The sequence below is a fragment of the Piliocolobus tephrosceles genome, chromosome 7, assembly GCF_002776525.5.
Source record: "Piliocolobus tephrosceles isolate RC106 chromosome 7, ASM277652v3, whole genome shotgun sequence".
In the NCBI taxonomy this organism is placed as follows: Eukaryota; Metazoa; Chordata; class Mammalia; order Primates; family Cercopithecidae; genus Piliocolobus; species Piliocolobus tephrosceles.
Window position 1 is genome coordinate 53,564,108 of NC_045440.1, and position 19,967 is coordinate 53,584,074.

Genomic DNA, 19,967 nt, shown 5'->3' on the forward strand with positions numbered 1-19,967 from the left:
CCTTTCTTCACCTGGCTTTCCAGGACGTGGTGCCCTCCCTCTTCTCACTTCTCCTGCTGTTCTTCATCGCCCCAATCTTCAACCTTGTCTCTATCTACACCCAGTAGAATAAGACACCAAATACGTGGTGGTCACTCCCAGATCTTGATTTTCAGCTCAGACCTCTCCTTTAACCTCTAAATCACATATCCAGGTTTCTACGTAAAATCTCCAAAATAGATCCAAACCCCACTCTTGATTCTCCAAATTCTTCCCCATCTAGCTATTGGCAACGTGATCTGCCAGTTGGCTGAGTTCCAAATTCCACGTTATCCTTGATTCTTTTCTTTTACTCTCACACCCCAAATTTAATAATCAGGATGTTGTCTTACCTCTACCTTCAACATATCTATCCATAATCTGACGACTTCTCACCACTGCACTCCTATGTTCTAAGGAGTGAAGTCCTGTGTTCTAAGCTACCATCATGTCTTAGGTTATTTCAACCTCTCTGCCTGTTGGCTCTGTTGCCCCACCCCTGCCCCCACAGTCTACACAGCAACCTCAGTGACTTTTTACAACTGACTTCTAGTCATGCCGCTTCTCTTCTCAAACCCAGCAACATCCCACCTCCTGTTCCTAGTTTCCCTCTCCTGGCCGCCTTGGTGCTCCCTGACTCTGGCCATACTTTCCCTGGGTGCCACGGCACAGCTCCTGCTCTGCAGCCAGAATTGCTTTTCCCTAGTGTGTCCTCATGATGCTGTCACTCAGGGCTTCCCCAGTGTTCGTTCAGAGGGCACCTTGGCCTCTGAACCCTTCTCAGACCATCCTGGCTGAAGTTGCAGCTCATATGTCCCATGGCACTGGCTCTTCCTTAGTTCGTTCCCCCTGCAAGCATTTAGCTTTATCTCATAGCACACTGTTTATTTTGTCCATTTTATGTTGTCCATCTTCACGTTTATTACCTGTTCTTCTGCTAGAAGGTAAGCCCCACTGGGGCAGGGATTCTTGCCTTTTTTTGTGCTCTGTTTCAGGCTCCATCTCTAGAGCAGTTCCTGCCACCCAGCAGACACTGGAATGTTTGTTAATGGTCATGTGAATGGACATTGGGCCTTATTAACTTGATGAGAATCCTGCTTACGTAACCCAAGGAAGGTAATTGCACCCTTGGGACCAAGTTTGTTAATTTGTAAAATAGAAACAATAAGAGTCCTCATAGTCTCATATGTTGTTTTGAGGGACAGATTATATAGTTGTATATAAAATGTGTAGTATTGAGTTCTTTACACACTATAGTTGTATTTTTGTTTATTTTTTTATTTTTTGGGGATGGAGTTTCATTCTTGTTGCCCAGGCTGGAGTGTAATGGCATGATCTCGGCTCACTAAAACCTCCACCTCCCGAGTTCAAGCGATTCTCCTGCCTCAGCCTCCCAAGTAGCTGGGATTACAGGTGCCCACCACCATGCCCAGCTAATTTTTTTGTATTTTTAATAGAGACAGGGTTTCACCATGTTGACTGGGCTGGTCTCAAACTTCAAGTGATCTGCCCGCCTTGGCCTCCCAAAGTGTTGGGACTACAGGCATGAGCCACCACGCCTGGCTATAGTTGTATTTTAAAAATTTATTTATTTATGTATTTATTTTGGAGTTGGGGTCTTGCTCTGTCCCCCAGGCTGGAGTGCTGTGGTGTGATGATAGCTCACAGCAGCTTTCACTTCCTGTACTCAAGCAATCCTCCTCTTGAATCTTGTTTCAAGAGCATTTTTTATGTTTATGCAGAAAAATATTAACACATTTTTTATTCCCTGGCTGTTAAGAGAATTGACTACAATTAAATGACCAAGATCTTATAACTATCTTAGTATTTATAATTGATCTTAGTATTATGATATATTAGTATAATATAGTATTAATATCTCAGTAGTTATAATTATAGTTGAAATACCTCAAGTTATTTTTCCTAAAAGTTGTATTCAAAAACATTTTAATACATTTATAAGTTTTGTTTTTCTAGAAATTGTTAGCACACTTTTTGGTGTCATTATTCATAGTTAAGAAGTGTACTATTTGGTCTCTAGAAATGCTGGTATCTAGAAATGCCATGGTTGCTTTGGCCTAACTACATTGTCTATATCCTTTTATAGCTATTATAAAGGTAACTTTTAGAGAATTAATTGCTTTTTGATGTTTAACATTAAGCGGAAAAAGTAAACATCGTTAATTCTAGGTGTTTTTCCCTGGACTGCTAAGATTTCATCATAGCTTTGGACTTTAAATATAAATTACTAATAAAGTGCTAAATGGTATACATGTCATTTAATATTTTAATTGGCAGTTAGTAATATGTTGACATTTAATGCCACTACTATTCATCTTAGTTCAAATTTTTAAAGAATGACTGTGAATAATAATACAGGTGTTTTGGGGCATAGTGCTGTAATAGTGCATAGTTCCAAAATACATTGCTCAACTTTTCAAACAATTTGCCTTGTTCATACTTTTGTATGCTTTTAGCTTATACTGCAAACACCATGTCTCAAGCTGAAGGCAGATTTCCTCTGAACCGCTCCTTTTCCTGATCTCCACCAACAGCATCATCATAGCTGCTTTCCAGGGTGATCTCTTGGGGGCGATCATCCTCAAGAAGATTTATATTTATCATCCAAATATCTGTTACATTTATTCCTGTTACCTTAGATTAATACAAGTTGTCATTTCCCATAAAAACTAGTTTGAAGATGAGTCTCTAGGCTGGGCACGGTGGCTCACGCCTGTAATCCCAGCACTCTGGGAGGCTGTGGTGGGCTGATCACCCGAGGTCAGGAGTTCGAACCCATCCTGGCCAGCATGGTGAAACCTTGTCTCTACTAAAATACAAAAAAAAATTAGCTGGGCATGGTGGCGTGCACCTGTAATCCCAGCTACTCAGGAGGCTGAGGCAGGAGAATTGCTTGAACTTAGGAGGCGGAGGTTGCAGTGAGCCAAAATCGCACCACTGCACTCCAGCCTGGGTGACAGAGTGAGACTCTGACTCAAAAAAAAAAAAAAAAAAAAAAAGAAGAAGAAGATGAGCCTCTAGCTCTGACCGCTTGCAGTCTACTCACCATCCAGCCAGTGATCTGTGTGTTTCAGACTAGTCAAGTTCTCCGTTGCTGGCCTCCTCCAGCCTACCTCCTTAGCATAGCATGTACCACCCGATGTCCAGTCCTGCTGGACGTGGAGCCAAGGGAAATGGCCTTGTTCAGTGCAGAGAAATCTCCCCGGGCCATCCCTAGGGGGCACCATGTGGTCAGTAAGAAAGCAATTATTCACAAAGGACAAGTGACCTGGAAAAGGTGTGAGTCAGGTGGAGGGTGGGGCTGTACAAACCAGACAGGATGAATGAAAAAGCAGATGGTACTATAAATCAGGAGGCAAGAAGCGGGGGCTCATAATGACATGCACGTCCCTTAGCAATTTCCTTTCCTGGAGGAAATGTTCAATTTATAATGAGGGAAAGGGCTGCACAGAGATCGTGTTCCTCTTTCTGTCTAGACAAATGAGGTAAGTGTCTTCCCTGCAGCCTGGGTACCAGCTTTCCAGCACTACTTATTTTTATTTTTTAATTTTTTTTTAAGATGGAGTCTCACTCTGTCACCCAGGCTGGAGTGCAGTGGTGGGATCTCAGCTCACTATAACCTTCACCTCCCAGGTTCAAGAGATTCTCCTGCCTCAGCTTTCCAAGTAGCTGGGATTACAGGCACATGTCACCACGGCCAGCTAATTTTTGTAATTTTAGTAGAGACGTAGTTTCACCATGTTGGCCAGGCTAGTCTTGAACTCCTGACCTCATGATCTGCCTACCTTGGCCTCCCAAAGTGGTAGGATTACAGGCCTGAGCCATTATGCCTGGCCTCCAGCACTACTTATAAATACCAAACCCAACCTGCACAGACCTCCACCTTTTTGTGAGCTGTTTCCTCTACCTAGAAGTCCTTTACTCAGGCTTGCAGAGTTACTGCTGCTCTATGACTTTTTCCTTATAGCTGTTTGGTGCCCATTGCCCCAGAATCATGCAGTCCCTATCACAAGATTATAGTTCCCATTAACTGCTTTAAGGATAAGAACTTAAGCATTGTGATTTCAGATATTCCTTCAGGTCCAGCATATCCATGGAACTACTGGTACCAGGTGGTCTGAAAAACCCCATGAGGAGCTGACTCATCAAAGAATGTGGTTTCCACATCTTGATGATTTCATCCCCCTTACTCTGACCAATCAACGACCCTCAGCCTCCATGATCCCTGTAAAAACCCCAGCCCAGAACTCCTGGGGAGATGACTTGAGGATTCCTCATGTTTCCTTGCTCAGCTGCCCTGCAATAATTAAACTCTTTCTCTGCTGCCAACCCTGCTGTCTCAGTGTATTGATCTCTTACTGTGCAGTGCGTCTACAAGCCCAGTGGTCCTGTAACAGCCTCGTGTTACTCAGTGACATCCTGGAGGACTTTTCCTCTCTTATTTCCTTTCACAGTATCTGGTACATAGTAAGCTCTCAAAGATATTTCCAGTGCAGTAAAAGTCAAATATAACCTTAATTCTTTTCATGTGAAGAGATGATAGAGAAGAGAAGAAGGTAATCACTTCCCAAGACTTTTGTTAAAAACATGTAAATTTATTTTATACTTAAAAAGTTTTTATTTTAGATGATTGACTTTCTTTCCCTTGCTTTTTGGTGTTTTATTTTAAGATTTTGAATATTATTGTAATATGAAATGATCAGCCTAAAGAGATCAAGGTTTTATATTGGCAAAAAGACATCAGATTTAGCTTAGCAAATATGTAGCATTTACAGGATTCAAAACTTTAATCACAACGGTGAGATGGGATGGGGTGGAGGTGACAGTTACTATAGAGAGGGACACTAGATGAAAACTGGCCCTGAATTATTTGGAAAATTTGATGAGTTTCCATGCAATTGTGTTTCTAGCTGACAATGTAAAGTTTCAACTGTTTTAGTATGGGAGGTGGTGACTTGCTCATCCCTCTGCCTCTGCTTTTTGAATTAGTCATTTAGTCATCTAACCGTCCAGTCAAGATCACTCATCAGAGTCTGCATTCTGTCAGGTAATATAAATAGTGTGTGATTGAGTGAGGAGAGCTTTCTTGTGCACTCTGCTGCCCTTTGTGGAGTACAAATATTTACGATTTCATATGTGCAAGCTGATTTTATACTGAATAACCCAGGTTTTACACAGTGTGCAATGGAAACAGAGCAGAGGAATCTGAGAGGGTCGTCTGACTTAAAATTAGATTCGTTAGTGAGTTTTCTTTTTTTGAAAATGTACCTTCTGAAAATAAGAAGTGATATTTTAAGTCTTTCCAAAATGATGTACCCCATATATAACCTCTAAGAGATTCCTGTATAAATAAACTAAAAACATACGGTCTACGTTCTACTCTGCTTAGAAAATTAGGTCCTGAGTACACCATTATGTTATGCTCCACCTACAAATATTCTCACTACTTCTCTGAGTGATATTCCTTTTCTTTCTCTTTTAATTATGAAGAAAATAAATATCTGAACATTTGTAGCAATATGAAAGCATATACAGTAAAATTTACTTTTTGATATTTTTCCTTTCTTCCCTCTCACTCCAGAACACTAGAGGTGACCTATATTTTCAGTGGGTGTGCATCTTCCTAAAATCCTTATGTGTCTTAGTTTGCTGGGGCTGCAATAACAAAATATCCCAGGCTGGCTGTCGTAAACAGCCAAAGTTTCTCACCATCCTCAAAGTTCAATGTGAGGGTGTCACAGGTTCGATTTCTCTTGAGGCCAAGGTGTTTCTCAAAAGAACACCTTGGCTCGCAGGTGTTCTTTTCTCTGTAAGCACTCATCTCCAGTGCCTCTGTGGCCTCTGTGTGTCTACATTTCCTCATTTTAATGAGCACACTAGTAAGATGGGATTAGGGCCCACCCTAACAGCTTCATTTAAACTTAATTACCTGCAAATCAGTCATCTCTTGAGGTCCTGGGGTTAGCACCTCAACATATGAACTTTGGGGAGGCACAATTCTTCCCACACTGCATAGATGCAGTATCTTTTGTCAACACAGGCAGGAGTTCAGCACACTTTTTTTTTTTTTTCTGTGATTTGTTTTCTGCTTAACAATGTAACATAAAGATGTGATTGCAGTATTCCCTAATATGGGTAATCTGTATTTTTCACACTATTGATGAACACTTAGGTTGCTTCCAATTACTTGCTGTCATATACACTATTGCATTAAATATCCTTGGAATCATATCTATTTAACATACATGATTATTTCTTTAGGGATAGATGGATAGAAATAGAATTTATGGGTTAATGTGTAGGTCATTTATATGTTTTAATGATACTGCAAAATTGTGTTCTCAAAAGGTTAAATTAATTTGTACCTGCCGAAAAACTTCATAACTGTTAACTATTACCAACTTTCAATATTATCAATTTGTTAAAAATTGATAAAGAAAAGAGATTTCGGCCAAGTGTGTTGGCTCACATCTGTAATCTCAGCACTTTGGGAGGTCGAGCAGGTGGATCACTTGAGGTCAGGAGTTCGACACCAGCCTGGCCAATATGGTGAAACCCCATCTCTACTAAAAATACAAAAAAAATTAGCTGGACATGGTGGCACATGCCTGTTATCCCAGCTACCGGGGGAAGCAGAGGCATGAGAATCACGTGAACCCAGGAGGTGGAGGTTGTAGTGAGCTAAGATCGTGCCACTGCACTCCAGCTTGGGTGACAGAGTGAGGCTCCAACTCAAAAAAAAAAAGAAAGGAAAAGAAAAGAAGTTTAATTGGCTCATGGCTCTGAAGGCTATACAGGAAGTATAGCACTGGCATCTGCTTCTGGGGAGGTCTCTGGAAGCTTCCTGCTCCGAAGGCCAAGCAGGAGCTTCCACGTCACATAGAGGGAGCAGGAGGAAGAGAGCAATAGTATCAGTATATTAAAACAATTTGTGTATCTGATGGGCAAAACTCGTTGTTTTAATATACATTTTTCTTGTAAGGAGAGAGTTTGAATATGTTTTTTATATGTTCCACGTGTAATTTAGTTGCTGGTTGTCTATAAATTGTCTGTTTATATCAGATACTCATTTTTAATTGGGCTATTGGTCTTTTGGTTATTCATAATAATTCTTTATATATTCTGACTGTTTGTACTTTATATGTTTTACATTTTAAAATATTTATCTTAGATGTGACTTATAGTTTAACCTTGTTTTGGGGTTTTTTTCAACATAGAGAGAGTTTACATTTTTATATGATCTAATCTGTCAATATTTTCCTTTTAAAGATTTGTGTGTTTGGGAATGTCATGTCTACTAACAGACAATGGTACCATTTTCCTGTTTGTTCTTTGGTATGAATTAATTAAACGTTTTTCTCTTTTTAACCACATCATAGGGTTAGACTATACAGAAGAACTTGCAGTGAAACATGAAAGTCTACTTTCCTTGTCCATCCCCTCACTGCACACACACCCCTACCTCCCCAACCTGGGCAGCCACATTCATTGCTTAGCTCTCAGCATTCTAGCTCATTCTCTATGCATTTACACATGTCTGTATATCTTATTGTAAAGCCATAAATGATATCCAGATATAGATTTGCTTATTTTACTTGCTTTTTCCATGCAAAAGAATGTCTTGGAAACTTTAAATATCATTACAAATAAGTCTACCTTATTTTTTTTACTTTCTTGGAAATGTTAAATGTCAGTACAGGTAAGTCTGCCTTACTCCTTTTAGTGGCTAAATGGTATTGCATAGTGCTTATCTTATAATTTATTTAAGTACTTCTGCCATGATCAATATGCAGGCATTTTTAAATTGTTTTGCTATTACCACAATTTCAGAAAGTAGAATTATTAGTTTTGTTTTCTAAGGTTTAGTCTAATTTTAATCTACTTGATACTTATTTTTGTATTCAGTATGAGAGTAGGAGATAAGGCTGTCAGCCATATGTTGAGCAGCCCATCTTTATCAATTTAAACTGTTACTTTCTTATATTTAAAAAATTATTGTGCCTAATTAATTCTGCTTCTTGACTCATTGTTCTTATTTTTTCTATTGCTATGTCAAGACCACACTGTTTTAATTACTGAAAAATGATAAAATGCTTAATTATCTGCTTGAGCAAGTTAATCCATATTACATTTTTTTCTAAAAGTATTTAGGTAATTTTTATTATTTACTTTATTTCCTAAATGCGGTAGAGATAACTTGTCAAAATATGGAATATTTAAAGGTTATTTTATACTAACAGATTAATTTTGGGGTTATCAACCCGTTAGAGTATTTAGTCTCCCACAATAACTATGTCATGTCTCTCCTTTTTTTTCTGTTTTTCTCTGATGCATATTTTTCTTTCTATTTACCTTCCTATCTATACCATCATTTTAATATTATAAATGGGATATTTTTCTTTTTACATTTTTTGGAGGGTGGTACAGAGTCTCACTCTGTTGCCCAGGCTGGAGTGGAGTGGCACAATCTCAGCTCACTGCAGCCTCCACCTCGCAGGTTCAAGCAATTCTCCTGCCCCAGCCTCCCAAATAGCTGGGATTACAGGCATGTGCTTCCACGCCCAGCTGATTTTTGTATTTTTAGTAGAGATGAGGTTTCACCATGTTGGCCAGGCTGGTCTCGAGCTCCTGACCTCAAGCAATCCACCCACCTTGGCCTCCCAAAGTGCTGGGATTATAGGCATGAGTCACCTCTCTCAGCCATTCTTATTAAATTTTATAATTTGTTATTGCTGCTATATAGAAAAGTTGTTTTCTTTGCATATTTGTCTCGCATCATTAAAACCCAGTCTTGGTTCTAAGAACTTAAAAATTTAAGAAAAAAATAAAGTTAATATTCAAATTAGAATATAGGAATAATTAGGGGTACAATTATGTGACCTATTGTGTAAATTACCTTCAGGGTTCTAAAAGGTTCAAATACACTTATAATGACCATAAGGAGCTTAATGTAGGAGCAACTCGACCTGGTCCTTTAGGAAAAGGCAGCTCCCTAAGTAGTGGATTACAGTGAACAATGGCATGAAGATGAGATTGAGTATGGTATATGCTTAAAAGGGTGATTAGCATTTCTTGGCAGATCAGAGAAGAAAGCTAAAACCCAGTGAGAATAATGGATAGAAGGGTAGGGTGGCAATGGTGAAGACTCTTCAAAGTCAAGTGGAGTAGTATGGAATTAATTCAATAAGTAAAGGGATTCATTCTGGGGTCAGAGAAGTGCCGTCCAGACAGGAGAACTGTAGGATTATTTCTGGCCCATTGAATACAGTTGGAACCAGGGTGAACTTGCTAGAAAGCTATTCAAATCATACAATCTGCAGAGAAAAGGGCCTGAAACAAGGATAATGGTAAATAAATAGTGCATTTCCAGGAAAGAAAAAATCAGATGAAAAAATTGAATATGAAGGAAGAATAAAATACTTAAAATATTTTTATTTTAGTAGACTAGAATAAGAGTAGTATTGTTGCAGGAAACAGAGGATGAGAGAGACTGATACGGGGAAAAGGATTTATTTAGTTGTATACCAGCTCAGTGGATTCATATCTGAAAAGCTGAGCATTGAACAAAGACTGAGTGGGATTTTTATAAGCAAACTTATAGAAGCAGAACAAAAACAATCAATCATACAGTGACAGGTCATGTAATCTATAGCATAACTGTTGACTTAGCATAACTTGTGACCGTGGTCTTGCATAGCTAGTGGACTTGCAGCTGCATCGAAAGAAAAACAGGAACTGGCTAAATACAGACATTTGTAAATCATGGTCATAATTGTTAGTTCAGAGAAGGAGAGAGAGTAAAGGAATTTGTTTTTCTTTTCAACTTTGCTCTGGAGGGGGCTGTCTGGAGAATATTCCTTCAGCCTTAGCTTTTCAGATAGTGTCATCTTATAACTGTTCTTGAAGTGAACTGGCTAAGTAGAGGAAAATTTGTGTTTCTCATTTAACCCTTGCTTTATTCTGTTTCTCTCTTTTCATTTCTGCCTCAATATGATTACCAAAGTGGAATGAAAGCTGTTCTAGTGAGAAATAAAAATAAGTTTGGGTGAGAGCATGTTTAGATAAGTATTGGAATAATAGAATGTGTATTTGATAGAAAACTGTATCCAGGTGATGAAGGAGCTGAAAGAGCTCGGCAGCATAGCCTGCTTCTTTCTCAGGCAAGTTGTCTTCTGCCAATCTGCTTTTGATTTGTAGTATGGTTAGACTTGTCATTGTTGGATTTCTCTTGATGTTAAAGGGGCTTTGTTGTTGCTTTTGTTTTGGTAGAAAGTAATTAAACCAGTAAAAAATGATGAGCTGGAATTGGTTCACAGATAATATGATTTTCTAAAAAGTACAATTATGCTGAAGTTAAGCTTTTTATAAGAGGTATTTGGTGTTCTATAAAGGGTAAAGACATTAGACTTTTTTTAAACTTGAAGGTCGCATTTATAGGTGGGAACACGAGCAATGCTTGCAAGAACCACAACAAAGGAATGATTATTTTTTAATTTTTATTTTTATTTGAGACAGGGTCTTGCTCTATCACACAGGCTGGAGTGTAGTGGCATGATCTCGGCTCACTGCAGCCTTGACCTCCTGGGCACAAGCAATCCTTCAGCCACTCAAGTAGCTGGGACCACAGGTGTGTGCCACCATGTCCAGCTAATTTAAAAAAATTTTTTCTTTAGAGGTGTGCTGTCACTGTGTTGCCCAGACTGGTCTTGAACTTCTAAGCTAAAGCAGAAGTTCTGCCTTGGCCTCCCAAAGTGCTGGGATTAAAGTTGTGAGCCACTGTGCCTGGCCTCCACAGCAAAGGAATTATTTCTGTTGATGGATAGTACAAATTTTTAGCCTATAGAAATTCACAAAATACATATGTTATCAATATCATAAATTGCTTCTTTATTGTAATCAGTAAACAAGTATTAACTATTAAATATTAAAAGTAGTGAGAATATTTTAGTCTCCTAAAACTCCTAAAGCTCAAAGCTTAAGAAGAAATATTTGACAAAAAAAAATTACACTAAATTTATGGAATTCTAGAGTGTATCTTTTTCATATAATAAATCTTGTGGAAAAAAAACCCAAGTAGCAGTTACAGACACAGGTGGTGGTAATATAGATGCATCTTAGACACCCCCGTGTTAAGCTCCTGATTCTTCAAAACATATTCCTTTTTATGTTCCTTGGAATATTATAAAGGCTAGTCAGAAAACTAACAGCATTTCAAGGGTACAGAAATTCCCAGTAGGGATACACATTTATTTGATAATTATTTCTGATTACTAAATGACAAAAATAGTAGAAAAAATATAATTACATATAAGCTTGATTGAGAACTGCCATTGACCTTTTAGATTTTTTTGATGTGCAATTCTGTAGTTTTAACACAGGTATATATTCACATAGCCTCTACCATTATCAGGATATAGAATTGTTCCTTCACTAAGAAGCTCTCTCAGATTGTCTGTTCTCACTATCCTCCCCAGACCTCCCAGGCATTTGTCGTACTTATCGTACTTTATCACTATGATTTTGTCTTTTTGAGAATGTCATACAAATAGAATCGTGTAGTTTATAACTTTTGTGACCAGTTCTTTCACTCAGCATAATGCCTCTGAGATTCATCCACGTTGTGTATATCAATTCCTCATTCCTTTTTGTTGCTGTAATATTATTCTATATCACTGTTTTGCCATTCACCCACTAAAGGACGTTTAGATTGCTTCCAGCTTTTGGCAATTATGAATAGAGTAGCTATAAACATTCATGCGACAGTATTTATGTGAACATAATTTATAATTACTCTAGGGTAAATACCCAGGAGTACAATTGTTGGGTCATATGGCAAAGTGGATGTTAAATTTATTAAGAAACTGCCACACTATTTTCCAAAGTGGCTGCACCATTTTGCATTGCCACCAGCAATATATGAGAGTTCCATTAGTTCACCTGGCTGGGGCAAGTGTGTGTGTGTGTGTGTGTGTGTGTGTGTGTGTGTGTGTGTCAGGAACTAACAGGCATGCAATGTGGGCAGAACCAAACTGAAGAAAAGCCAGCAGATTTTTGTTCACAGATATGAGTTTTGGGAGCACAGCAGGTGGTGGAAGCCATCAGGATCAGGAGAGGTCGAGTCTCTAGCACATCCGGCTGCATCTTTTCTCTGTTCCTGTCCCCAGGTGGGCAAGTACTGCCTGGGAAAATCAGCCAGCAAAATTAGAGCCAAGATGGTGGTGGTGCCTCAGTATTTTCAGAGGCTTTAATGCTTTCTCTGTTTTCCTATTCAGGGTTCTCTCTTGTGGCCTTCATAAGTAGCTATTTTATTTTTTTTGCATACTCTGACACCTGCTTTTTTGTTTTTGGTTTTTTTTTTTGAGATGGAGCCTCGCTCTGTCGCCCAGGATGGAGTGAAGTGGCGCGATCTTGGCTCACTGTAACCTCTGCCTCCCAGGTTCCAGCGATCCTCCTGCCTCAGGCTCCAGAGTAGCTGGGATTACAGGCACGTGCCACCACACCCAGCAATTTTTTTTTTTTTTTTTTTTTTTTTTGAGGCAAAGACTTGCTCTGTCGCCCAGTCTGGAGTGTAGTGGTGCAATCTCGGCTCACTGCAACCTCCGCCTCTCGGGTTCAAGCAATTCTCCTGCCTCAGGCTCCCAAGTAGCTGAGAACACAGGGGCATGCAGCCATGCCCGGCTAACATTTTTTGTATTTTTAGTAGAGACGGGGCTTCACCGTGATGTCCAGGCTGGCTTCAAACTCCTGAGCTCAGGCAAACCGCCTGCCTTGGCCTCCCAAAGTGCTAGGATTACAGGTGTGAGCCACCGCGTGTGGTCTAATTTTTTATTAGTAGTAGAGATGGGATTTCACCATGTTGGCCAGGCTGATGTTGCACTCTTGACCTCATAACACCTGCTTTTTACTAAATATTGGAAAATAACTTTACTCCCCACTTTATGAAGAAAAGCCATGCCATAAGCCCCGTGACTTCTATTCCTATCTGTGTATTGATGACATTTTACATCTGTAACTCCATCCCACATCACTCCTGAGCTTGAGTTCCATAGGCACTCCCAACTCAACATTCCTGAACTCAGTTTCCTACTCCTCACTACCCCTGTGATCAGCGCCATCCATCAACACTCAAGCCGGAAGCCCGGGGAGGGATCATTTTTGATGTTTCCCTGCCCCTACACTACTTACCCACATCCTTCCACTGCCATGCCCCCTGGAACCCACTCTCGTTCTGGTCAGCTCAGCTTTCTTGCTGTTTCCCCTCAGCTCTTCTGTCCCCAGGCTCTTACACCCAGATGACTCCCTGCCCAGGTCTTGCACAGCTCCAGTCCATTCTCCCACCCCTGTGGCTAGAATGATTTTTCTAAAAATTCCTCTTTCCTTTATGTTCTTATGCAAATCCTGGATGGGATTTGGGGTAGGAGGTGGGACTTGACTCTAGAGGTGGGGATCGGACATTGGACCCAATTGAGGACTAGCTGAAACAGGAATGGGCTGGGAGCAGCTTTCCATAAGACACGCCCATCAGTGTGCTATGTCAGTTTACCATTGCCATGGCAACACCCAGAAGATACCACCCTCTTCCCATGGCAACACCCAGAAGATACCACCCTCTTCCCATGGCAATGACCTGATGACGCAAAAGCCACCATCCTTTTCCCAGAAATTTCTGCATAAACCATCCCTTCATCCACATGTAATTAAAAGTAGGCAGACATATGACTCCTAAACTGCCCTGAGCTGCTGCTCTATGCCTATGGGGCAGCCCTGCTCTGCAGGAGCAGTCATGGAGCTGTAACACTGCTGCTTCAATAAAGCTATTTTCTTATACCCTACCACCAGCTTGCCCTTGAATTCCTAGGTGAAGCCACAAACCCTCGCGGGCTAAGTCCCACTTTGGAGTTCATGTGTCTTGCCTCAGCTTCTCTGCTTTACTTGGGAAATCCCAAGTCCTAAACCCTAGAGCTTAAGGACTTCATGGTTCCTCACTGTTTACCTCTCCAGAATCTTCTCTTGCTGGTCTCTGTACTTCGCCATCCTAGTGAATAAGAATCCTCTAGAATTCTTATTTTATTTATTTTATTTTATTTTATTTTATTTATTTATTTATTTTGAGACGGAATCTCGCTCTGTCGCCCAGACTGGAGTGCTGTGGCGCCATCTCCACTCACTGCAAGCTCCGCCTCCAGGGTTCACACCATTCTCCTGCCTCAGCCTCCCGTGTAGCTGGGACTATAGGTGCCCGCCACCACACCCGGCTAATTTTTGTATTTTTAGTAGAGACGGGGTTTCACCATGTTAGCCAGGATGATCTCGATCGCCTGACCTCATGATCCACCCGTCTCGGCCTCCCAAAGTGCTGGGATTACAGGGGTGAGCCATGGTGCCCGGCCTAGAATGCTTATTTTAAATGCAAAGTCCTGAGCTCCAGAATATGGTTTAGTAGATGAGCTCCAAGTTCAGGAAACTTGTTTCAACAAGCACTCTGGGTGATTCATATGTAGATGGTTTATAAACCACACCTGGAGAAAGCCTGCTGCTTAGGTTATACCTGGGCTATTAAAAGTTTCATTCTGGGTTTTACCTTTAGCATTTCCACATGCTGTGTCCATTGCCTGGAACAGACTTCCGTGTCTCCTCTTACCCCTTCCTTACCCCAGCCCAGCTTGGCTCTTTATCTTTCCCTTTCAGGGTGCAGTTTACAAGTGGTATCTTCTGGGAAGCCCCCACGATCCTTTCAAAGCCCAATGAGTAGACTCCCTTTCTTTGTACATGCTGAGGAACTTGTTACATTGTCACTTCTGTTCACTCTGTTTTCTCTGCTTGAGCTGAGGAGCTCCTGCCTTTGGTGACTCTTCCAACTTGGGTATTTTCAAAGAAAGGGCAGCCTTGTACCAGCACCAGCACCATTAAGGAAGATGCCTATGGCTTGGCAGTGCAAATGTTACCGACATTACATGGTGATGCATAGTTTTCATCCTTTCCTTCAACATAATGCCAAAGGCGAATTTCCCTTAACCTCAGTTATACATCTTGTCAGCTTTGCTTGGGAAGAAGCAGAGGATACCCCAACAAAAGTCCAGTATTGAGCCCAAGATTAACTAACTTTCAACAAGACATTTCAGTAGAAGGAAATTAACTTCGCTTATTAAGTAAATGATGAGTTTTTTTGTAAGTATATTTTAAAAATTTGAAGCCTTATTTGTCCATGATACTTAAAGATGAAATGAAGACCTTAGATCATTTAGGGTTGTTTGTTACTGTGTTTGCAGGTTTCCACTGGAAGAGGGGAGCACTTCTGGCAATAGCTAAAGCTATTAACAATCGCATGAAAAAGATGATTAGCTTTTGAGCTTTCAAGTGAGAATGTTGCTACGTTAATGCCCAAATGTATCAACATCGGCAAAATCAGATTTAGCTGAACAATTATAATAGAATGGGCTGAGCTGCCACCCATGCTTTTAGATGTCCAGGGTAAAAATAATTTCCCCTCAAGACTAATTTTTGAATTGTTGGTTTTATTTTCCCCATAAAACAGAGAAGAACTGTGTGACTCAATTTCAACATTCCTGTATTTATTATCAACATATTTCACCCACTCCTACCTGGCAGGGCATCAGGTTTGTGCAATCAGTGACTATCCTGGGTCTTGTCAATTGAGCTGTTGTTTGGTGTCTGGAAACCAGAGAGATTCACTTGGTATTATACTCTGGGCTACGTGCAGCTTATTGCTTTCTGCATGTTAATGTTGGGTGGAGAGAACTTTAAATGTGTCATAGATTGGATATTAATGAGAAAAATAAATTAAAGGAAAGGGAGAAACTGAATGCAACATCAGGATTTTATGAAGAACATTCCCTGTTCTGATTTGATTTTATTTACTGCACCAAATGCACCATGTGCCAAGCATATTCTGTTCAAATAAGATTTATGAAGTACATTTTCTTATTTATTTATTTATTTTTGGACAGAGTCTCACTCTGTCACCGAGGATGGAAGGCAATGGTGCAATCATAGCTCACTGCAACCTTGAACTCCTGGGCTGCAGCAATCCTCTTGCGTCAGCCTCCTGAGTACCTGGGACAACAGGAGTGAACGACCATGCCTGGCTAATTAATATTTTTTTCTTTTTTATTTTTCTTCTTCTTCTTCTTCTTCTTCTCCTTCTCCTTCTCCTTCTCCTTCTCCTTCTTCTTCTTCTTCGTAGAAACAAGAGCTGGCTATGTTGCCCAGGCTGGTCTTGAACTCCTGGGCTCAAGCAACCCTCTGGCCTCAGCCTCCCAAAGTGCTGGGATTATAAGCATGAGCCACGTACTTGGCCTGAAATATGTTTTAATGGATGGTGTCCTGTTGGCGACTTTTCCAAAGCATTTTTGTTTGATGTGTTCAATGTCATCATTGGCATTTAACACTATTCCCAATAGTTTTCATAGATACACCATATTTTTGTGGCACTTATTGCAGCATTTTTTTTGTTACATAAATATACAGGAAGTATTTAGCAATATAAGATAGATGAGTTATGGCATTAAAAAATGTATGCATGGTCCCTGCATGCATCCAAAGGATGCTGAGCAACAAACATGGCTTTCACGTGTCCTGTTTCTGCCCTTAGTACCCCATATCTTCCTGTGTCCTAGAGGTCAAAGTCCCAATGCTAGACCTAGTGGTTCTGAGTTCCTCAGGTCATCCCTCCTGGGGCCACTCTCTCCCACAGCACCCAATTGCTCCAACATTTCTTCTCTCTCTTTGAAACATTTTCACAACAAGAAGGTGCTGGAAAGGAAACTATGTACTTTTCACACTGTGCTGTTTCACACCTCTGTAACTTTGCCTCAAAAAATACCAAGACAGAGAGTTGTTGTCATTCAGTGGGAGGCGCCTATGCTTTTCCCTCAAGTTTTTAAAAAGATTACTAGGTAAACCATGCAAATGAATATTCAGATATTCAGCTTCTGTTTTTTTTTTTTTTTTTTTAGAGATGGGGGCCTTACCATATTGCCCAGGCTGATGTCAAACTCCTGGCCTCAAGCCATCCTCCCATCTCAGCCTCCCAAAGTGCTAGGATTACAGGCATGAGCCACCACACTCAGCCCTCAGCTTCTGTTTTAAAATATCTGACTTTGTTCATGCAGAGATAATCCCATAAACGAAAGGTGATTAAAGTTCTAATGAGAGCCTGTCAGTTTTCTAACCTTCAACTTAGCTTACCTACTCTTTGGCATGAATATCTTAATCTAGGGATCCAAAAGAACTTTGGGTATTGTTACCTAGCAACAAGCTTTAAATTTTAGTGAGGTTAAGTAAGTTTGCCCAGAATCCACACTGTATCAGCAACAGATACCTGGCTAGGATTAACTAAACTCCATAGGTTTGAAAAGCCCTGTAAGTCAAGATTGCCTTCTTAAGTATAAATAAATATAATGCTTCAAAGAAAATAAATACTGTGATGTTTTGAGTCTTTACTATATTTGAAACTCTCTATATGGTTATTGTGGGTTTTTTTTCCTCCTTCTATTCAACTGGCCGGTGGTTTGCTCTTGTCCTCCCACATCACACACATCTACCCAATTGCTAAGTCCTGTCAGTGCTCCCTCCTAAACATCTGGAACACTCACTTGCTACTCATGTCCACCTTCCTCCAGTCCTGGTTCATACTACCATCGCCTCGCATTTGTTCTCTGTATCTGGTATGACCAGAATGTTTACTTAAAAGAAAAAAAGAATCAGTCCACAAAGATGAAATGCAAACCACTCTAATTTGGCTTAGACTTTTCTGTTTTTGTTTCTCATTCTCAATGGCACTGGAATTTTCTGTGGAACATCATTTTCTGACTCCCAAAGCTCACAGTTAAGACAATTGTGAAACCAGGAGGTCGAATGGGACAGAATGGGAAGGACTCATTCATATAGTTATAATCTTGTTTGCCTTTTCTGTGGCCTGGAGCATGTGTTTCCTGAGAGTTTTAAGAAAGGGGTCCTTTCTTGTCCACACCATTGAGGCGATTGTTTTTTGCCTGGGGAACAGGGCCACCTACAGCCCCGAAGATGCTAAATGGGTGTTATTATTTGATAATTTTCAATGATCTACTGTTCTTACTAATGGAGTGAACCAGTGACTATGACTAATGTTGACTTCTTAATCATTAGAAAGTTTAGGAAGATAAGTATTATATTAATAATATATAATTATAACTATATAATACATAATTATATAAATTAATGTATACAAATATATAACAGCATATAAAATATATGTTTGGTGCATATTATTTCAAAAAGTTGAGTAGTTTGTTGTAATGAATAACATTATTGGTGCTTTTCATATTTTAAAATATTTTTGTTTTTGTTAATGTATGTTTTATTTATTGTCAATAAAAGTCACATATTATTTTTGCCAAAAAAGGTATTAGAAAACCAGTTTATTTATTTTTTAATTTTTGATACGATCTTGTTCTGTCTCCCAGGCTGGAGTGCAGTGGTCCAATCACAGCTTATTTGCAGTCTCAACCTCCTGGGCTCAAGTGGTTCTCCTGCCTCATCCTTTCAAATAGCTGGGATCATAGGTGTGCACAACTGCATCTGACTAATTTTGTATTTTCGTAGAGATGGGGTCTTTCTATGTTAGTCAGGCTGGTCATGAGCTCCTGGTCTCAAATGATTTTCCTGCCTTGACCTACCAAAGCATTGAGATTATAAACGTGAGCCACTATGCCCAGCCTGATTTTGATTTTTAAAACTTTTTTACTTTGAAATAATTTCAGACATTCAGAAAAGTTGAAAAAGTAGTATAAAGAATTTCTGTATTCACCAGGTCCTTGAATAACATCATTCTGTTATAACATTGATGAGAAAAAACTGATTCCTGCCAGGGTCCACTGTTGATGAAGTTTGTGTGTTCTCCCTGTGTCTGCGTGGGTTTTCATCTCTGGGTCCTTGGACTTCCTCCTGCATTCCAACGCCATGCATGTTGGTGAACTGGTGTGTCTACATGGTCCCCCAGTGTGAGTGTGAGTGTGCTCTGTGATGGGATGGCACCTGTCCAGGCTGGTTTTCACTTCCTGACCTGAGCTGCCAGGATGGCTCCTGCCACCCGTGAAACTAAACTGGAATAAATGGGTTGGGAAATGAAAGAGTGAATACAAATGATTATAAAGCAAACATTCCTAAAGTCTATGATAATCACAGAAATGCACAAAAATAGATGATGCAATACGAACATGCTCAGTGAGCTGCCATATTTGTGATTGCTTTTGAATTGCATGGTGCAAGGAGATGCTCTTGACAATTTTTGCTTTGCAAACATTTATTCCTTGATTTAACCCACCACCACTTCGATGTCATCACTCACTGAGTCATCAAAAATTGGATAAATAATTCTTTTTCTTGTGTTTATTAACCTTTATTAAATTAATGAAGAGTTCTCATTTATTTCAGTGAGAATTGAATACATTTATTTCAATAAGAGCTCTCCATAATTTAATAAAGATTAATAAAAACAAGAAGGATTAATATTAAAGTGTTTTGTGTCTTTGTTTAGAAGTTTGATGATGCTTTTATGACCAGAAATGTGCTGTAGGAACTTAAGTCTTATTTATATCAATTAACCTATGGGAAAATTGCTTTCACTATGTGTCATTTCATTTAGAGTCTCTGTTTCCAAGAACCCACTGATGACATTCAGTGAAGACATACTGTAGTCTCTCTCTCATCTCCCTCCACCCACAACATTATTATTATTGTATATTTTTCTGAATCATTTGAGAGCAATTGCTGACATGATGCTCTTTTACCCTAAAACGCTGCTGTGTGTGCTGCCTAAAAACATGGACAGGCTCCTGCATAACAGGTACATCCGTCCACATCGGGAAGTCAGCATTGATACAGTGCCACCACTCAGACCTCATTCAGATATCACCAGCGGACCCAAC